Genomic DNA, 15,163 nt, shown 5'->3' on the forward strand with positions numbered 1-15,163 from the left:
ATTATATTTGAATGCCATCATTTTAATATTTAGTTTGCCTATGCTGCACATTAACAGACTGTTTTTATTTGTCATTTATAAACAATTACAGAACATGACTTTTTATTTATATACATCTTTTTTAAACCCAGTATAATTGTACCATTTAACTTTGTCTATATATTTAGCGTGAAATAACTCCAGATGATGTTTCTCTGTCTGCCATTATTCTGTTCGCTCTTTCTGTTTAAATGAGGGCTGTCTGTTCTTTCCCCCCACTTCAAAACTTATTTCATGCACTCATTTTCATGATAAATACATAAATAAAACTACTATCAGCACTGCAAAAACTGTGAAAGCAACTAACATGCATACACACACTGTGTGTATAGTATTTGTTCAGTAATTAAAAATCAAAGAAGTTGGGGAATGGGTGTATTTAATTCTGAACAGGTACATTTTATCAAAATGAATGCATGTACAAAATTGAAAGCAATATTTACTTTATCCACGTTTTATGTTAGTTTTTAACCCATCCCAACTTGGGTAGGTTGTAACGATGGCATTCCTAATTTACACAGTGTAAGGATAAATTGTAGATTTTAAATTAACTTTAATTTGTTGCAAATTTCACCTGAAGGAGGCTCTCAAATATCACACAAAGAACCTGCAAAATCACTGTGAATAATAAACACTCCATTCAGGAGGGCTGTTGTTTGCAATATTCAATCCCCTTTGCAGAATTATATTGACCCCAAAACAACTATTTTGGCTTTTTTCAACTTTTTTCTGGTGGTGATGATGGTGATGCGTGTTCTTTCGTCTTTCTCTGTCCGGTAGAGTAATGTCTTCTATGAACCTCATCCCATTTTCTTTCAAAAGAGCCAAGATTGCTGCCTTCTCTTTTGCATCACTTACTATGCACAAGACAAACTGTATTATTTGCCAACTTGATCCTGTTTTTCCCAGTTTGTGAGTCTGTGAACTTATACATCACTTTGTGATGATTCCCTGCATCCGGCCCAGGGTGCTGGGATAGACTCAAGCACATGTGGTTTGGAGGATGGATGGATGGATGGATGGATGGAGTGCATCTTTGATATATTAGATTAAATGATAAATCATTCACATTTCAAATTGCCTTTAGACCTGCTGAATGAAAAAACAATTCTGTAATGTACAGGTGTCACAATAGTGTTACGAGTCCCTGCTATTTTTCTCTTGTTTTCCATTTCTATTTTATTTTTGAGCACAGTCAGTTGCCAATTGGATTGGTGCAGATACTGATTACTTCTAACACCTGAGGACTCTTCCTATTGAAGAGCTGCTGGTGGCCTTGCCCTGGCCTGCCCCAGGAAACCTGTTTTTGAGAGTTTTTAGTGCTTGTTTTTCTTTTCTTTTGTAAAGGATGGCGAGTTATTGTTTGTCTAGTTAAAATAGAATAGAGATAAAGCATAGATAAGTAAGCTTGTCCCAGAAGTTCCCCTTTCAATATCAGTCTCTCAAAACACTTTCCTCCAAAAAATACTGAAGCCTGTTTGGAATAACGTGGTAATGACCAATGCGAATTGGGCGGGATTGCTCTCTATATAAGGTTATACCAAATAACATTTCCTCAGAATCTTTCTCCTTCACACAAGTCAGAATTTTGCATTGCCGGTTTACGAGCTCCCGGGAGAGCAAGACTCCTACGTCTTCTGCCAGAGCCGTGCCCACGCAGAAGCCGTCCACGAGGGATCAAGCTTATCGCAGAAGACACTTAACTCAAGAAACAAACCCAGCTTCTCATGCTCCCCTTATGGTAGTGGAGCTGCAAGTCGAGAGTGAAGAGTACAGTGGGGGCACAGTAGATATGCCGGCACAGTAGATCCCGTAGATCCCACCCCCGGTTAGACCTGAAAAACTTTAAGCACCTAATTCTTAGCACTGTTCTTATTTTTTTATTAACTGTTTCACTTGTGTAATGGATTTTTTCTAAATCTGACTATCTAGCGTCTACAAATCGACACTTAATAAATAAATTTGTCGCATCTACTGATCGACACTGAGCGTCTACAAATCGACACTTAATAAACTTTTATACTCTAGCTCTTTGCATCTTCCGTCGACAACTGGCCGAGTCTCTTACCCTAACTTCTGTGCTGTGCAGCATAAATAACAAAAGAGACAGACTTCAGTTAATGTCCCTCAGATGGTTTATTCAAACAGCCGGGAGTTCGAGAGCAATACTCAGAGAACCTCGACCCAACAGAAGAAACCAACAGGCTTTGTAAAGCCAGACACATCAAAATAGAATCACTAACATGTCAAGCTCTATCAATATGATTGGTTAAATTGTTTAAAGTTAGTCACCATCGGACATAAAAATGGGAAGTGTGATAAAAGTTTATCATAAGTTTAAAATCTAAAGTCAGATTTCCATGGTTAGTAACATAATTAATCTTATCTATAAAAAAATCCACCGCACTTGTATTCAATAATGTTCTACATGATATTCTTTCACAGTCTATGGACCCCCTAAAGTACCGTTGGCCACCCCATGTATAAAAGTCTAGTTACACCACTGGATCCCGCCCCAGATTGCGTACCTGAACACCATTGCGATGTAACTTTATTCCAATTTCTTCATTTTCCAATACTTCAGTATTTCTAGGAGAAAGGCGTTCCCCACAGAACCAGGGAACAGAGGTTACATCAGTAACAGGAGACAAGTCTTTTGTGCTTGTTATTTTTTTTTATCGTGTGTTAGGAAAGTTTTAACTCTGTTGGAGTTGTAGTTTAGCTCACCAGTCATTTAAGCTTTGTATATGTTTATATATTCCTTGTTTGTCTTTGTTACTATTTGCTTCCAATAATTATAATTTTTTGCCTTGTCCATTGCAACTTGTTTTTAATTTTTCTGAACTGCCTTTTATGTTAGTCTCTAATCTGGGTCGTAACATTAGAAAGTACACTTTGTGGTGTTGAACACTTCTGGAGAACTGCAACTTAGATGTTATAAAAATATTAGGATCTTGGGAATAATCCTCCAGCCATTTCTTCATGGCAGAACGTTCTGACACAAAAGCTGTGATCCTTAAACATCTGAAACATAAAAAAATGAAGTGATAGTTTCAAGTAATGTGGGTTAATGACTGTGTGAACTGTAATACCACATTCCAGCTCATTAGACTGAATTGTTTGTCAGCGTAAATCTTCGTCCTCATGGAATTTTATTTGTAATTAACATGACAGAAGTTACTCATTAAAATTTCTCTCAGAAGAGCTTTTATAAAGAGGATTAAAATGAAGGACGTGCTTTATAACAGCTTCATATCCACTTTAAAATTTTTATTTTGCTTCATATATTGCACTTAATGTCAAATGAGAATGGGTCATCCTGTAAAACATAGAAAGAAGTGAATTATAAATAGTTTTAAGCACACCAAAAGTACTTATTTCATGTATTTCTGTTGAACATTTTGAGCTTAAGTGTGCAATCTGTGGAAAATACTGTACCTGCGGTTATCGAGCATCTGTGATACATTCTGTTTATCAAGAAATGTCCATCCAATAAATGACCATCCATCCATCCATCCATCCATCCTCCAGACAGCTTGTCGGGTCACTGGAGTCCTTCTTGCTGTGAGGTGACACATGACTGTTTCCCACTGAGCCTCCGGATAGAAACACTTGCCAAAGTCGAATCCAGTCTTTCAGTTCGTCATGACCAAGTAAAGCCTGGTAACTTCCTCACAAATCACTCAGAAAGAAAGGAAATGTATACAGACACAAATCCACCCACAGAAATTACATTGACAATATAAAACAACAGGTTTATCTGCCTATGGGTCAGTGACATGACGTTCATTTTTGTATCCAAGTGCATTATTTCCTTTAAAAAAAATTTGATAAATTCATGACACGTATCACTTTATTTTATAAAACATATTTAGTTTGAAATAATTTCCAGTACATTCAAATAATTGTAACGATGACTGACTCGGTTGAGTAGTTGAATCCATATGCTTTGTTTTATAAAATGTTTTTATTAACAAAGTTTGGGAGGAGCACGTTCAGATAATTAACACGAGTGGAGATCACTCAGCAATCAATGATAAGAGGTGAATATATATATTCAGCAGTCTCACCTCAATTCATTGACAGTTTAGCAGCATCCCTCCACCATCCCTTCTCCACACTTCTAGTCCAAACCATTTACATACGGGGGGTTCTGGGTTCGGGCCGAACTCCGAGCTCGGAGCCCTCCCCCCGGACAGCACGCCAAATACGTATTAAACTTTACTCCCTCTAACTGTACGTAAGTGTGAACTCGTGAAACACAGTAACAACTCGACTGCGCAGTCCCAGGGGCGATGAGGGGATATTAACAGCTTCGCTAGTCACAGGACTCTCAATGCTTGTGGTTAAACAGGGGAGTTGGAGGTTGAGTTGGAGGCTATGAGAATAACAATGTGGAGACTATTGTGTGAGCTCCTTGGAATTCCAAGAAATCTGTGGATCGTGAATAGTTAGCCATGGGTTTCCTAGAACCACCGGATGCTGGGGCGTTGCTGATACAAGGAGATAGTTTCTGAGTGGAATAGGCCTATCTGGACCATAACAGGAACAGTTTGATGAGTAATTCCCACTCCAATAGGTTGATTATTAATGGCAGTTATATTAAGAGGTGGTATGCAAGGATATTGAGTTCATGGACCAGTTCATGATGGATTAAATTTACTGCAGAGCCAGAGTCAACAAGCGCTGGAACACATTGAGAAGAATTAGCATAGGTAAGTGTGAGGAGAAGAGTAAAACACTTAGTCAAAATCGTAGTAAAAGATGTACTCACTTTAGTCTGGGCGGGTTTGTTAGGGCATGAACGACACTGACCTGGTTGGCCACAATTGAAGCATAGGCGGTTCACTCAACGTCGTTAGCGTTCCTCCACAGACACTTTGGTGAATCCGATCTGCATGGCTTCAGCTGGTTCTTGAATATTCGTAGCTGGGGGAAAAGTTGAGCTTGCAAACGAACTTGTTGGGTTATTGCGTAGAAGATTACGTTTTTGCGGCAGACCTGACCTGTTGAAAAGAGATGGTATCCATCCCTCCTGGGATGGTGCTGCTCTTCTCTCTAGTAATATGGCACATGGTCTTAGAGCTCAAACATGACAAACTGGAGCTCAGGTCAGGCAGCAGAGAGACTAGCTAAACCGACCGTTTGCTAGCTGTCTCAGAACTCAGATAAATCCCAAAATATAGAGACTCCTTCACCTAGATATCATGACATATAGGTGATATGACATTTGTCTGTTCCCCAAATTAGTAAATACAAAAAACTCTCGAACCCATTTAAGGGTAAAAATTGTATTGATGTTAAACAAACAAAAAACTGATATAATACAGATGAAAAAATGATAAAGCTTGGGTTGCTAAATATTAGACCCCTTTCTACCAAATCACTCTTTGTAAATTATATGATTACAGATCATAACCTAGATGTGCTGTGTTTCACAAAAACCAAGCTAAAATCAGATGATTACATTACTTTAAATGAGTCCACCCCCAAGATTACTGTTATAAACACGAGCCTTGTCTAAGAGGAAAAGGTGGAGGTGTTGCTGTAATTTATAGCAGTATTTTCAGTATTACTCAGAGATCTAGTTTCAGATATAATTCTTTTGAAGTGATGGTGCTTTTTCTAATGTTATCTAGCGTAAGTGAGAAATCCCGTTTGACATTTGTGTTGGCAACTAAATACAGGCAACCTGGGCACCATACAGACTTTATCAAAGAATTTGCTGATTTTCTATCAGAGTTAGGACTGGCTGCAGATAAACTCCTTATTGTTGGGGATTTTAACATCCATGTAGATAATGAAAAAGACTCATTGGGATTGGCATTTAGAGACATTCTAAACTCTATTGGAGTTAGACAACGTGTCAGGACCCACTCTTTGTCGTAATCATGTTGAGTTTGTTTTCCTGTAGCTTTCCTGTAGCTCAGTGGTAAGAGCATTGCGTTAACAACGCAAGGTTGTGGGTTCGATCCCAGGGGATTGCACATACCTATGTATAAATGTATAGGATAACGCAATGTAAGTCGCTTTGGATAAAAGCGTCTGCCAAATGCATAAATGTGAATCATAACCTAGATCTAATATTATCACATGGAATCAATGTTGATGCCATTGAAATTCTGCAGCAGAGTGATGACATCTCAGATCATTATCTAGCCTTGTGTATTCTTCATTTAGTCAAGGCTGCAAAACCGACTCCCTGTCACAAATATGTGAGACCTATCACTTCTGCCACTAAAGATTACTTTATTAATTATCTTCCTAATCAGTTTCATCATCTCAGCATTCCAGATAGCTTAGAAGAACTCGATATTGCAACAGAAACTATTGACTCTCTCTTCCAGCACTTTAGACACAGTTGCTCCTTCGCACTTAAAGAAGATTAAAGGAAATAGTCCAACGCCGTGGTACAACGAGCACACTCTGGCCCTTAAGAGAGCAGACAGAAAAATGGAGCGCAACTGAAGGAAGACAAAACTAGAGGTTTTTCACATTTCGTGGAGAGAGAGAACGACTGCATACATAAAAGCCTTAAAAACTGCTAGATCTGCTTATTTTTCAAACCTATTAGAAGAAAACTAACACAACCCAAGGTATTTATTTATTTGAAACAGTGGCTAAATAAATGAGAAATAATAATAATAATAATTAATAATTCATTACATTTATATAGCGCTTTTCTCGGCACTCAAAGCGCTTTACATAGAAGGGGGGAATCTCCTCAACCACCACCAATGTGCAGCATCCACTTGGATGATGCGACGGCAGCCATATTGCGCCAGAACGCCCACCACACACCAGCTTACTGGTGGAGAGGAGACAGTGATGAAGCCAGTCAGTATATGGGGATGATTAGGAGGCCATGATGGACAGAGGCCACTGGGCAAATTTGGCCAGGATGCCGGGGTTACACCCCTACTCTTTCGAAAGACATCCTGGGATTTTTAATGACCACAGAGAGTCAGGACCTCGGTTTAACGTCTCATCCGAAGGACGGTGCTCTTTGACAGTATAGTGTCCCCGTCACTATACTGGGGCATTAGGACCCACACAGACCACAGGGTGAGCGCCCCCTGCTGGCCTCACTAACACCTCTTCCAGCAGCAACCTGGTTTTCTCAGGAGGTCTCCCATCCAGGTACTGACCAGGCTCAGCCCTGCTTAGCTTCAGTGGGAGACCAGTCTTGGGCTACAGGGTGACATGGCTGCTGACAAATAAAGCTTCAACCCCAGATGTTTCCAACCAGCACAGCAGTAATGACTTTATGAACGTCTTTACTTACAAGATTGATAATATTAGAGAGAAAATTATAACTATGCAACCGTCTACTACAGTATCGCATCAGGGAGTGCATTGTAGTCTCCCTGAGGAAACATTCGATTCATTTATTGCTATAAGAGAGGAAGAATTGTCTAAACTCATCTAAATCGACAACATGTATGTTAGACCCTATACCGACTAAGCTACTGAAAGAGATGCTTCCAGAGGTTATAGATCCTCTTCTTAATATTTAATGGCATTAAATTATGGCAGCTAAAAATACAAAACAAAGCAAAAAGGATCAAAAAGCCGAGGCGAGTGGAGACGACGGCAAAGAGGTTAACATGGCAGCCATCGCTAGCCTTCTTGAGGAATACCGGGTCGCTCTTTCTGCAGACTTTAATACTGCCGTTTCAACACTCGAGGTGAAGACCAGATGGAACACGCTTCGAAGATTGCTTCACTCGAGACACACGTCTCATGAGCGCGTGCAAGCCTTGGAAACGACTTGTGCTATCCTAACAGAGAGCAACGCTAAATTGCTAGCCAAAGTCGTGGATCTCGAGTCCCGTAGCCGGCGCAATAACATAATATTGGACTACCTGAATCCATTGAAGGGCCCCGACCATCTATCTTCTTCTCAGAACTACTTGCGGAAGTATTTGGGGACGGAGTACTGGAATCTCCGCCGGAATGTGATAGAGCCCACCGGTCGCTGTCTGATAAACCGAAGCCGGGGCAGAGGCCCAGACCTGTTATCATGCGGCTACATAAATTCCAACAAAAGGAAAAGATCATCCGTGAGGCCAGAGCGAGGAGGGGAAAGCTTCACTACCGCGGCACACCTATCTCTATTTACGAAGACTATGCGCTGGAGGTTATGGAACAACGCTCCAAGTACAGAGAGGTGCTATCTGAACTGTACAATCTTGGCCTAAAACCAGCGCTGTTGTTTCCGGTCAGGCTTACTATCGTAACGAAGGATGGTGATAGGAGAAGATTTGCATCGGTCACTGAAGCCAAGGACTACATTGCATCTATTCGTCGTGCTGAGGTCTAAACTCGAAGTAACTTGTGGAGTAACACATGACTGGATCGACTGACTCAAGAAGCAGTATTCGTTAAATGCTTGGATTTCCATACTGACTTAGATGTGCGTATTATACATAACGTTTGGTTGTTCATATGAAAGTGGTTACTCTCTAGATCTATAGATGTCTTTTTTTTTGGCATTATGGAGGCATTGTTTTGTATACACCCTTGTGTCCTCTTAGTTCAGTGATTTAGTTCTAAATTTAGATCAATGTACACTTACAGGCGTATGAAATTATTATTATTATTTTTTCAATTTTTTAATTTATTTTTAATTTATTATTATTAGTATTTTTCTCTCTTCCTTCTCCTCCCTTCGTTAGGCCTGGTGCTTGTGGTTATTATACACATTTTGTTTTAGTCACAGTCACAGACCACAGACTAAGGTGTAAGGTTTTTAAAAATAGTTTTTTTTTTTTTTTTTACACTTTTTAGCCACTACACACCCAGTGCCTGAGAGACTAGTTTTACAGCTCTAGTGCCTACAGTTTGTGTGTGATGCACATTGTATGACAGGCAGTACTTGGTTTTTACACTTGTTTTCTTTTTATTCATTTTGTTTGGTTCTTAAGTCACAGGCTGGACTAAATACAAGTGTTATCCTAAATGGATTTGTGTTTTGCGCCTTCTATTGCACCACGCCTATTCTTTGCTCGTAAGAATTTGCAGTGGTGCTTATAGTATGTGCCTATTTGAATATACATGAAAAGGGTTATAAAGAGTATAAAAATATATTTGTTTTTCCTCTCTTGGCGAATGTACATTCATATGATCATAACTTAATTTTTGTTGTTTACTTATATTATACATTATGTATATACAGTATATATAAATATGTGTATATATATGGTATATATTTTTGTTTGTATATGGTTTTCGTTTGTCGTCTTTTTCTTTTTTTTCTTTATTTTCTCAGGACTGGGTTGGACCATGATCCATTCGTTGTTCACTTGAAATTTTCATTACAAAAGGGGGGGGTGACGTTCAAAGGTGGTGGGAATGAGACGTTGGAAGTCTTGTATCGCTGTAAAGCATTGAGCCGTGTTGCTCGGACAATGTTCGTATTTTGGGGGAATGTTTTTGGTGAGGCCACAAATACGTTTTTTTTTTTTTTTTTTTTTTTTTTCTTTCTCTGTCTCCTTTTCCTCTCTCTCCCCATTGCAAAAGGCCATGCAGTTACAGTTACAACATCATGCATCGTTCTAGATGGCTGTTGATACATCAAGGATAAGTAAAGGTGTGTGCCTGATTTCATGGAATACTAAAGGAATGAATAAGGCCATTAAGATTGGTAAGGTAATGACGCAGCTGCAACATTTGAAAGGGGATATTATATTTCTACAGGAAACACATCTTAAAACATCAGATATCCAATGAATCAAAAAGCCTTGGATGAGTCATGTGTTTCACTCGAAATTATCGGCCAAAGCTAGAGGGGCTGCTATTATTATTACCAAGAATATATTGTTTGAGCCAACACATATTATTGAGGATGTCAATGGCCGGTATGTCATAGTATCGGGCTTGTTACAGAAACTTTCAGTAGTCCTAGTCTCTATCTATGCTCCCAACTGGGACGATGAGCTTCATCAACCTCTTTGCTAAAATCCCAAATAGCGACAATCATCATATACTGATAGGAGGCGACTTTAACCTAGTGCAAGACACAATTCACACAGGTCGTCTTCCAAGCAAATTAATCTATCTAATTCTGCTAAAGTAGTTTTTAATTGCTCATCTCATCTAGGAATTTCGGACCCCTGGAGGTTTAAAAACCCCCAGAGTAAAGTTTTCTCTTTTTTTTCTCCGCCACACCAAACCTTTTCCCGGATTGACTTTTTCCTGATTGATAATAAATTGTTGCATCTGGTTACCGCTAGTGGCTATCACCCCATAGTTGTTTCGGACCATGCCCCCACCTCGCTTGATATTAATCTTCCTCTTATCTCTTCCTTCCTGTTATCTCCCCATCACTTTGGAAATTTAGTTCTCATTTATTAGCGCATCATGAGTTTGAGAACTTTGTGGCCACTCAAATTAGTAATTACATTGAATTCAATGATACCCCTGAGGTCAACAGTGGATTCTTATGGGAAGCCTTTAAAGCCTTTGTTCGAGGTCAGATTATTTCCTTCACTTCGTACATGCGTAAGGCTGAAAGGACTAAAAGGCAGGATATCTTAGACAAACTCCTCAAACTTGATGAAACTTACGCCGTCTCTCCCTCACCTGCCCTTTACAAAAAATGACTTCTGCTACAATCAGAATATGATTGCCTGATGACTCATATTGTAGAGAGACAATTGCAGCAATCCAAGCAACGTTTTTTTGAACATGGTGATAAGGCGGGTAGACTTCTAGCCCAACAGGCACGTGCGGCCAGTGCCTCTAGATTAATTCCAAGAGTTATGTCCCCTAGTGGTAATCTTACTGCAGACCCATCTGAAATCAACTGAGTTTTTTAGACTTTTACATTAACCTCTACACCACTGAGCAGTCTTCAGCTTCGATAATTTTCCCCAATCCCTTAGATTCTTGAATATTTCCTAGAATTGATGAAGATTTGGCTAAGGAATTGGGCATCCCCATTTCCCCCCAAGAAGTCAAAGAAGCTATCAACTCAATGCAAAATAAGAAATCCCCAGGCCCCAATGGGTTTACAGTTGAATTCTACAAGGCATATTCTACTTTATTAGTCCCAATTTTAGTGAGGATGTACAATAATTCATTTCAAGAAGGCCAACTCCCACCGACGCTGTATATGGCTTCTATATCCTTACTTTTGAAGAAAGACAAAAGTCACTTCCTGCGGTAACTACAGACCAATTTCTCTGTTAAATGTAGACTGCAAGATACTAGCCAAAATTCTGTCTCTCCACCTCCAAAATGTAATGCCATCCATAATTTCATTAGATCAAACAGGCTTTACATTGGATAGGCATTCTTTCTTCAATACTCGATTACTTGCCATTATTTTCTCTCCCTCATCTAATACCCCTGAAGTCATAGTTTCATTGGATGCGGAGAAAGCTTTCGATAGGGTTGAGTGGGAATACCTGTTAGGAAAATTCGGGTTTGACCCCAAACTCATTTCTTGGATACGGCTTTTGTACGCTTTCCCGTCTGCATCGGTATATACCAACGGTGTTTGATCGCCTCCCTTTTTACTTCAGCGGGGGACACGTCAAGGCTGCCTGCACTCACCTTTGTTATTTAATATAGCTATTGAGCCCCTGGCCATCTGGCTTCGAAGTCATGATGCATTTAAAGGCATCACACACCATGGCTTGGTCCATAAACTTTCCCTTTATGCAGACGATTTGTTATTGTACGTCTCCGACCCCATAGCTTCTTTCCCCCTATAGCCTACTATCTGTTCTAGAACAGTTTGGCTGCCTATCAGGGTACAAGTTAAACTTTCAAAAAAGCCAGTTATTTTTTGTTAACCAGTTGGCTAAATCGCTTCCTCATTCTTCATTCCCCTTTAAGTTAGCCTTGGATGGGTTTGAATATCTGGGGATATTTATCACCGGTTTGCTTAAAGACTTGTTTTTTAAGAACTTTACACCACTTTTGGAAAAATGCAAGTCAGATATTGCTAGGTGGAGTTCCCTTTCCCTTTCTGAAATAGGTCGTGCAAACCTTATTAAAATGGTTATCCTGCCGAAGTTTTTGTATCTTTCCAGCATCTTCCAGTCTGCATTAATAAATCCTTTTTCGCTAATTTAGATCAGCAATTGAATGGATTCCTTTGGAATAACAAACCAGCTCACATCAGGAAGTCAGTACTTCAGCTTCCCAAATCTGAAAGGGATTTAGCACTGCCAAATTTTCGATACTACTTTTGGGCATGTAACATCCATAAATTACTATATTGGGTTGGCATTAAAAGTTGTGCATCTAGTCCGCCCTGGGTGCATATAGAGATATCTTCCTCTCGTTATTTACTTTCTAATATCTGCTCCCAGCTTCCCCTTGGGGTACACAAAATCTCAAGCAATCCAATAGTTATTAATACTATTAAGATTTGGCATCAATTCAGAAAACAATTTGGTCTACATAGAGCATCGATTCATATGCCAATTTCAAATAATCACTTATTTTCCCCATCCCTTTCAGACAACTTCTTTGATATTTGGGCAGCTAAGGGTCTCTCTACTCTAAACGACCTGTATGAAAACGAAGTCTTCTCCTCTTTATCTTCTTTATAAGCTAAATTTAACCTTCCTAATAGTCATCTTTTTCGTTTTTTTCAAGTGAGGCACTTTATACAAAAGTTATTTCCCCATTTTCCCAATCGTCCACCCGAATCAGAAATTGATTCAATTCTCACCTTCGACTCTGGTCAAAGACGACTGATTTCAACCATTTATGGTAAAATAATCTCCTTAACCTAAGTGGTTCCTTGCCACTGTTGCCTTGGCTTTTGGCTTGCTTAGTTGGGGACATTTAATTTTCAACAATATTATTGATCTGCCTTATTATGGGTGGACGATGATGCAATTTTCTTCTAGAAACAAACTTTGTTGTATTATTTTCATGTTATCAGTGTGAAGCTGCTTTGATACAATCTGTATTGTAAAAAGCGCTATATAAATAAAGGTGACTTGACTTGACTTAACCCCTTCTCCGATTGACTCCCTTAAGCTAACCTGGAAGCAAGATTTGGGCATTGACATTTCCGATGACCAGTGGAAAAACATTCTCAGTTTAGTTCACTCTTCATCTATTTGTGCTAGACATGCCCTAATACAATGTAAAGTGCTTCACAGAGCTCATTTCACTAATGCCAGACTGGCTAAATTGTTTCCTAACAGAAGTGATGCCTGTAACAGATGCAGACAATCCCCAGCCGATCACCTTCACATGTTCTGGTCATGCCCGGTGCTATCAGACTATTGGTCCGACATTTTCAGAACTCTCTCACAGGCCCTCAATTACACTATTGTCCCTAATTCCTTGACTGTCCTGTTCGGCCTTTTCCCCAATGACATGTATACCAGCTACAGCGCACTCCGTCATTGCCTTTACTACTTTGCTGGCCAGGCGTGCCATCCTCCTTAAATGCAAGCATGCTTCTCCTCCATCACATGACGACTGGATAAGAGAGGTATTGCAATGCATCCACTTTGAAAAAATTAGACATTCTCTTAAAGGTTCGCTGAGATCATTTCATAAAACTTGGAGCCCTGTACTGACTACTATTGAAGGTCTTATCGGGATGTCAGGACCTCCTGATTAGACTTCTGTGGGGAGGGGGGAGACTTTTCTTCTTTTGTTTACTTTCTTATTATTTTACTTTTTATTTTATTTTTATATATTTTTTTCGTTTACGTACTTTCTCGTCTATGTATTTACTCGTTTTTAAAATTTTGTATTATCTACTTATGAGTGCTACGGGTGGCCTTAGGGGTGAGGGGTCTATATTGCTGTGTGGAACTGTTCTGTTGATTTTCTTTTTCTTTCAGACACCTTGTTTCATTTTACATCTGTTGTAACACCCATATGTCTGCAGAAAACTTAATACAATTTTATTTATTTTTTTATAGTGCCCTGTTTAAGGGTGTAGGGGCGATTTCAGACACAGGACTGAGACTTAAGGGTTTCTTGGAGTCTCTCCTAATGAGCTGATGAGTTGAATCGGTTGTGTTTGATTAGTAAGAGTTGGGAAACTGATCATTGACGTTGTAAAAAACACCCTTTTGGAAGCTGTATTTGTAAGAGTGTGTATGTTATACCTGTGTGTGCAGCGATTCATCCTCTCTCTCATGGGTCAGCTCTGTCTTTCCAGCAGTCAATCAATCTTCTGTGCTTCGCTCAGTTTTGACTCCGGCCTGTGCAGAGGTTCACAGTTTGACTTGCTCGCTTTAGACTTACCTGTTAACTGGTCTGTCCGCCCTCTCTGGTTACCAATTTAGACTGTTTGTTGGACTTTCCCTTTGGGATTACTCCTCGATTCACTCTTTTTTGTCCGTTTTTGCCTATCCTGCAAATCCCTGTCAGAATTGAGACTGAGTTCTTGATGTGCCTTGCTAGAATTTTTGTTTTTCCTGCAAAAACGTCAATCAAGCCCGATATCTTATTTGATATCATCTGTCTGCATGACATATTTCAATGGCTTCCCTCCATAGGATGTTTTCACTCCTAGTTTATTTGAAGACTTTAAGCGGTCTCTGCCTAAATCGTCAGTTCCCCAAATGATCTTAGACCCCCTAAAGCCTTCTACAAACTGTATGATTTCAGCAATTCTATAAGATTATTACAGATGTACGACATGGATCTAATAAACTTGGGTACGACATGTTTGTAGACTTTACGATGATGACACCTAATTGACTTGTAGGCTACGATGTAAGTTAGTATAGAAGAATAAACCATCATCAGCAAGAGCTAGAGGTAAACAAATAGAGCAAGGTGAATTTTTCTTTGGCAATTGTGGGTTTTTGTGTGCTGAAAAAAGTATGTTGTACAAGAAGACCTCAGCTAAACAAGATTTTCTTCCTTATTTAAATCCCACATGCCGGTATTCCTTTCGCTCTTTTCACCTTGTCGTAGATTTCTCCCTAAACCTAACTACGTACCTGGGTCTCGTCTACAATCGACGTCCCCGAACGTCTACAGTCGACGTTAGTTTCTCTGGGTCTCGTCTACAATCGACGTCCCCTATCTCTCACTTCCTAAACCTAACTAACTTGCTGCGCAGTAATAATAAACAGAGAAGACTTCAGCAAATGTCCTTTAAATGCTTTAATCACGGCCGGGATAGTTT

The sequence above is a fragment of the Leuciscus leuciscus genome, assembly GCF_965113295.1.
Source record: "Leuciscus leuciscus genome assembly, chromosome: 24".
Lineage (NCBI taxonomy): Eukaryota > Metazoa > Chordata > Actinopteri > Cypriniformes > Leuciscidae > Leuciscus > Leuciscus leuciscus.